The following is a 7,420-nucleotide window of genomic DNA, read 5'->3' as shown; positions in this document are numbered from 1 at the left end:
CTCAGAAAAGGATGGAAACACCACGGAAATGGACAGGAAACAGCAGGGGCAGCATGCATGGATGCCTCTGAGGCTGCTTAAACGCACCATTATGCCAAAATTATGGGCAACAGCATGGCCATGACAGAGTGACCAAATGAGGCTAGATAGCATCTAAAACATCCAATAATTGACCCTGACACTATAGGGGACGGCATGCAGAGGCAGCGGCAGCAGCGGCAGGCTAGAGAGTGTCTTGGCAACATACCCCAAATGGACTCAGGCTTAAAACCAATGGGTGGCAGAGAGGAACCAAAGGAGGTGAGCAAGAAGCGCTCAAATAATTTCGGCAAATGATAAAAGTTTGCCAGTATATTTTGTGGATTACACAGCAGGGTGGCGACAAAGTTAACAAGTTTGATGTGGAAGCCATGAAAACAACCCAAGATTCTGCCTGACACAGCTCGTTTGTAAGGGGACCATGTATGGAGGCAGTGAACTAGTAGTAGATTAAAGGTGCTGCAGTTAAAACTATGTTAGTTGGATCTTGGGATGGAGCTGGCGCTCCGCTGCCAGGGGAGCTTTCGCCAATCCAAGCCCCTGTCTCTAGGCTACTCCCCAAACAGCACTTCTAAGAACCTTTTGTATAAGATCAAGTGTAGTAGCGTTCTTATAAGTTTAGGATATGGCGGGTGAGGGGAATGTAAACAGATGCGCAAGAAGCGCTGAAATAATATTGGTAAATGATAAAAGTTTGCCAGTATATTTTGTGGATTACACAGCAGGGTGGCGACAAAGTTAACAAGTTTGTTGTGGAAGCCATGAAAACAACCCAAAATTCTGCCTGACACAGCTCGTTTGATAAGGGGACCATGTATGCCTACAGTCGCTGCACTGGCTGCCAGTCTCCTTTCGAATACAGTTTAAAATAATAACCCTCATCCATAAAGCTCCGTATAATGCTGCACCCCCCTACCTCTCCTCTCTTATCTCAGTCTATCGCCCAACCCGTGCTCTTAGATCCGCCAGTGATCTTAGATTAACCTCTACCCTAGTGCGGACCTCCCACTCGCGTCTCCAAGACTTCTCTAGAGCTGCACCAATTCTATGGAATGCTCTGCCCCGGACTATCAGACTAATACCTAACCTCCAAAGTTTCAAACGTGCTCTTAAAACCCATTTCTTTAGGCAAGCCTATAACACTCATTAACTGCATGAAGTTTTAACTCTTCTACTAACCCGTCCTGTGTCGTCCTCCCATCTGTTATCCAGCAACCAACAGGCAGCAGACTTCTCTGCAGTCCCATTCACCCTGGACCTGGTATATAAGATGACGGCTGAGTGGTTCAAGCGACAGCAATTCCATTTATTATATTTTGTTCTATTCCCTAAGAAGAATGGCTTGACCATTAAATATTCTTTTACCTCGTGTTACCCCATCATCTTCATAAACCGTAAGCTCTGGCGAGCAGGGACCTCACTCCTGTTGTTCCATACAAATGTTGTGCTCTGTTACATTACATTTGTATTTGTTTCCTATGATTTGTAAAGCGCTACGGAATATGATGGCGCTATATAAATAAAGATTATTATTATTATTATTATGGAGGCAGTGAACTAGTAGTAGATTAAAGGTGCTGCTGTTAAAACTATGTTAGTTGGATCTTGGGATGGAGCTGGCGCTCCGCTTCCAGGCGAGCTTTCGCCAATCCAAGCCCCTGTCTCTAGGCTACTCCCCAAACAGCACTTCTAAGAACCTTTTGTATAAGATCAAGTGTAGTAGCGTTCTTATAAGTTTGGGATATGGCGGGTGAGGGGAATGTAAACAGATGCGCAAGAAGCGCTGAAATAATATCGGTAAATGATAAAAATTTGCCAGTATATTTTGTGGATTACACAGCAGGGTGGCGACAAAGTTAGCAAGTTTGATGTGGAATGCCCTGTAATAGCTCTTGGGCGGTGTGCCTTTTATCGCCTAGGCTCAGCAGTTTGAGCACCGCCTGCTGTCGCTTAGAGACGGCACTGCTTCTGTGCCTAGAGCTACCGACTTATGGCGCCATGCCCACGGATGGTAATTCGGAGGAGGTGGAGGAGGGGTGGGAGGAGGAGGAGGTATAGTAGGCCTTTGAGACCTGGACCGAGGTAGGCCCCGAAATCCTCGGCGTCGGCAGTATATGACCAGCCCCAGGGTCAGACTCGGTCCCAGCCTCCACCAAGTTAAGTGTTGTAGCGTTCTTATAAGTTTGGGATATGGCGGGTGAGGGGAATGTAAACAGATGCGCAAGAAGCGCTGAAATAATATCCGTAAATGGTAAAAGTTTGGCAGTATATTTTGTGGATTACACAGCAGTGTAAGTGTAAGTTTTCAAACCAGAGGAGCAGGTAGGTGGCCCTCCAGAAAAATGAAATAGATTGAGTGCCTGTATGTGGCAGTCCAAAAAGGTTTTCAAACCAGAGGAGCAGGTAGGTGGCCCTCCAGAAAAATGAAATAGATTGAGTGCCTGTATGTGGCAGTCCAAAAAAGTTTTCAAACCAGAGGAGCAGGTAGGTGGCCCTCCAGAAAAATGAAATAGATTGAGTGCCTGTATGTGGCAGTCCAAAAAAGTTTTCAAACCAGAGGAGCAGGTAGGTGGCCCTCCAGAAAAATGAAATAGATTGAGTGCCTGTATGTGGCAGTCCAAAAAAGTTTTCAAACCAGAGGAGCAGGTAGGTGGCCCTCCAGAAAAATGAAATAGATTGAGTGCCTGTATGTGGCAGTCCAAAAAGTTTTCAAAACAGAGGAGCAGGTAGGTGGCCCTCCAGAAAAATTGAATAGATTGAGTGCCTGTATGTGGCAACTCCCAAAAATTGTTTAAAACAGAGGACCGGGTAGGTGGCCCTCCAGAAAAATTAAATGCATAAAGTACTATAGCTAGAGCCAGTGGGCCCTGTCAAAAAATAGCCAGTTTCCTCTGCTTTAGTGTACAAAGAGGAGGAGAAGGAGGAAAATGAGGAGGAGGAGTGCATAAATTATTCAGGTTGAGCTTCCTTCACCTGGTGGAGATTGGAAATTATGAGAAATCCAGGCTTTATTCATCTTAATAAGCGTCAGCCTGTCAGCACTGTCAGTCGACAGGCGTGTACGCTTATCGGTGATGATGCCACCAGCTGCACTGAAAACCCGCTCGGACAACACGCTAGCGGCAGGGCAGGCAAGAACCTCCAAGGCGTACAGCGCCAGTTCGTGCCACATGTCCAGCTTTGAAACCCAGTAGTTGTAGGGAGCTGTGTGATCATTTAGGACGATGGTATGGTCAGCTACGTACTCCCTCACCATCTTTCTGTAAAGATCAGCCCTACTCTGCCGAGACTGGGGACAGGTGACAGTGTCTTGCTGGGGTGACATAAAGCTGGCAAAAGCCTTGTAAAGCGTACCCTTGCCAGTGCTGGACAAGCTGCCTGCTCGCCTACTCTCCCTCGCTACTTGTCCCGCAGAACTACGCACTCTGCCGCTAGCGCTGTCAGAAGGGAAATACTGTTTCAGCTTGTGCACCAGGGCCTGTAATCGGTGCTGGAATAAATTCTTTGAACGCGAGGGTCACGGGATAGGCAGCCTAGCATGAAATCTGCCATATGCGCCAGAGTACCAACACGCAAGAATTCACTCCCCTCAATGGCCTGACTGTCCATTTCCTCCTCCTCCAACTCCTCCAACTCCTCTTCTTCTGCCCATACACGCTGAACAGTGAAGGACTGAACAATGGTCCCCTCTTGTGTCTCGCCAACATTCTCCTCCTCTTCCTCCTCATCCTCCTCCACCTCCTCCGATATGCGCTGAGAAACAGACCTGAGGGTGCTTTGGCTATCAACAAGGGAATCTTCTTCCCCCGTCTCTTGTGACGAGCGCAAAGCTTCCGACTTCATGCTGATCAGAGAGTTTTTCAACAGGCCAAGCAGCGGGATGGTGAGGCTGATGATGGCGGCATCGCCACTGACCATCTGTGTTGACTCCTCGAAGTTACTCCGCACCTGACAGATATCAGACATCCACGTCCACTCCTCATTGTAGACTTGAGGAAGCTGACTGACCTGACTACCAGTTCTGGTGGAAGTTGACATTTGGCAGTCTACAATCGCTCTGCGCTGCTGGTAAACTCTGGATAACATGGTTAATGTTGAATTCCACCTCGTGGGCACGTCGCACAACAGTCGGTGAGCGGGCAGTTGGAGGCGGCACTGCGCTGCCCTGAGAGTGGCAGCATCTGTGCTGGACTTCCTGAAATGCGCACAGATGCGGCGCACCTTCGTGAGCAAATCAGACAGATTGGGGTATGTCTTGAGGAAACGCTGAACTATCAGATTTAACACATGGGCCAGGCATGGCACATGTGTCAGTCTGCCGAGTTGCAGAGCCGCCACCAGGTTACGGCCGTTGTTACACACAACCATGCCTGGCTTCAGGTTCAGCGGTGCCAGCCACAGATCAGTCTGCGCCGTGATGCCCTGTAATAGTTCTTGGGCGGTGTGCCTTTTATCGCCTAGGCTCAGCAGTTTGAGCACCGCCTGCTGTCGCTTAGCGGCGGCACTGCTGCTGTGCCTAGAGCTAGCGACTGATGGCGCCATGCCCACAGATGGTAGTTCGGAGGAGGAGGTGGAGGAGGGGTGGGAGGAGGAGGAGGCATAGTAGGCCTGAAAGACCTGGACCGAGGTAGGCCCCGCAATCCTCGGCGTCGGCAGTATATGACCAGCCGCAGGGTCAGACTCGGTCCCAGCCTCCACCAAGTTAATCCAATGTGCCGTCAGCGATATATAGTGGCCCTGCCCGGCAGCACTCGTCCACGTGTCCGTGGTCAGGTGGACCTTGTCAGAAACGGCGTTGGTCAGGGCACGGATGATGTTGTCTGACACGTGCTGGTGCAGGGCTGGGACGGCACATCGGGAAAAGTAGTGGCGGCTGGGGACCGAATACCGAGGGGCGGCCGCCGCCATGAGGTTGCGAAAGGCCTCGGTCTCTACTAGCCTATAGGGCAGCATCTCCAGGCTAAGCAATCTGGAGATGTGGACATTAAGGGCTTGGGCGTGCGGGTGGGTTGCACTATATTTCCTTTTCCGCTCCAACGTCTGGGGTATGGAGAGCTGAACGCTGGTGGATGCTGTGGAGGATCGTGGAGGCGACGATGGGGTTTTTGTGCCAGGGTCCTGGGCAGGGGGCTGACTATCAGCTGACACAGGGGAATGAGCAGTGGTGTGCACGGCCGGAGGTGAACGGGCTTGGTGCCACTGAGTGGGGTGTTTAGCATTCATATGCCTGCGCATACTGGTGGTAGTTAAGCTAGTAGTGGTGGAACCCCTGCTGATCCTGGTTTGGCAAAGGTTGCACACCACAGTCCGTCGGTCATCCGGTGTTTCCTTAAAGAACCTCCAGACTTCTGAAAATCTAGCCCTGGCCGCGGGAGCCCTCGCCACGGGAGCTTCACTACGTGACACATTTGGCGCTGATGCACCTGCTCTGGCCCTGCCTCTCCGTCTGGCCCCACCACTGCCTTTTCCAACCTGTTCTGGTCGAGGACTCTCCTCCGTCTCAGAAGCACTGTGTTCACCCGGCCTCTCAACCCAGCTTGGGTCTGTCACCTCATCATCCTCCGATCCCTCAGTCTGCTCCCCCCTCGGACTTCCTGCCCTGACAACAACTTCACCACTGTCTGACAACCGTGTCTCCTCATCGTCGGACACCTCTTTACACACTTCTTCCACTACGTCAAGAAGGTCATCATCACCCACAGACTGCGACTGGTGGAAAACCTGGGCATCGGAAAATTGCTCAGCAGCAACCGGACAAGTGGTTTGTGACTGTGGGAAGGGTCCAGAAAACAGTTCCTCAGAGTATGCCGGTTCAAATGCCAAATTTTCCTGGGAGGGGGCAGACTGGGGGGGAGGAGGCTTAGGTGCAGGAGCTGGAGGAGTGCCGATTTCGGTGACATAGGTGGACTGCGTGGAAGACTGACTGGTGGACAAATTGCTCGAAGCATTGTCGGCAATCCACGACATCACCTGAACGAGTACCAGTAACTTCAGTCATGAACCTAGGGAGTGTAGCTCTGCGGCGTTCCCCTGCTCCCTCATCAGCAGGTGGTGTCTCACCCCGCCCAGGACCACGGCCTCTGACCCCTGCAGTAGTTGGACGCCCACGTCCCCGCCCTCGTCCTCTACCCCTAGCCTTCGGGTTAAACATTTTGAAAATGAAAGTTATAACTTTAATTTTTTTTTTACTTTTTTTTGTGTTTTTTTGTGTTTTTTAGTTTTTAAAACCAAACGATGCTATCCTATTGCTATGGCTATTTTCTAGCCAAGTATGAAAGCACACTGCTATGCCAGATGAGATGACGCTGAGTTATGAAAAAATAAACGTAAAATAAAAAGTAAATGGCAGACTGTGCCTAATTTCAATCCAACCCCTAATAAATTGTCCCACTTCGGTCTTTGCGATGGATATGTGCGTCACTAAGCGCTAAACACAACGGTCGCAAGTCTCACTACAAATTCCTCACAATATGGTAGTAGATGCACTACAGCAAGGACAGCCACCAGCAGATCAACCAGAAATAAAATATATAACGCTATTGTAGGCCTAAGTAAGCCGTTTGGATTCTCCTATGGCTATTTTCTAGCCAAGTATGAAAGCACACTGCTATGCCAGATGAGATGACGCTGAGTTATGAAAAAATAAACGTAAAATAAAAAGAAACTGGCAGACTGTGCCTAATTGAAATCAAACCCCTAATAAATTGTCCCACTTTGGTGTTTGAGGTGGATATGTGTGTCACTAAGAGCTAAACACAACGGTAGCAAGTCCCCCTGCAAATTCCTCACAATATGGTACTAGCTGCAAATAAAAAAAAAAAAATGTATAACGTTATTGTAGCCCTAAGAAGGGCTGTTGGGTTCTTGTAGAATCACTCCTGCCTAACACTATTCTAATAGAACAGCCTAACGCTTTCCCTGACCAGCAGCAGCTCTCTCCCTAGCGGCATCCAGACACAGAATGATCCGAGCAGCGCAGGCAGGGGCTAGTCTATTCCAGGGTCACCTGATCTGGCCAGCCAACCACTGCTATCGACGTGTAAGGGTACCACGTCATGCTGGGTGGAGTGCAGAGTCTCCTGACTTGTGATTGGCTCTGTTTCTGGCCGCCAAAAAGCAAAACGGCGGGAGATGCCATTTTCTCGAGCGGGCGAAGTATTCGTCCGAGCAACGAGCAGTTTCGAGTACGCTAATGCTCGAACGAGCATCAAGCTCGGACGAGTATGTTCGCTCATCTCTAGTACCGACCCAAAGAATAAAGTAGACATGTCTTTTTTTTACCGCTTCCGAGTACATGGCATGAAATATTTAAAGAGAACCCGTCATGCAAAATAACCCCCCTAAACTAAATATATTTTCATAAACTGCCATTAGAGAGCAT

The sequence above is a fragment of the Engystomops pustulosus genome, chromosome 1 (genome assembly GCF_040894005.1).
Source record: "Engystomops pustulosus chromosome 1, aEngPut4.maternal, whole genome shotgun sequence".
Classification (NCBI taxonomy): domain Eukaryota; kingdom Metazoa; phylum Chordata; class Amphibia; order Anura; family Leptodactylidae; genus Engystomops; species Engystomops pustulosus.
This window is presented reverse-complemented; position numbering follows the sequence as displayed.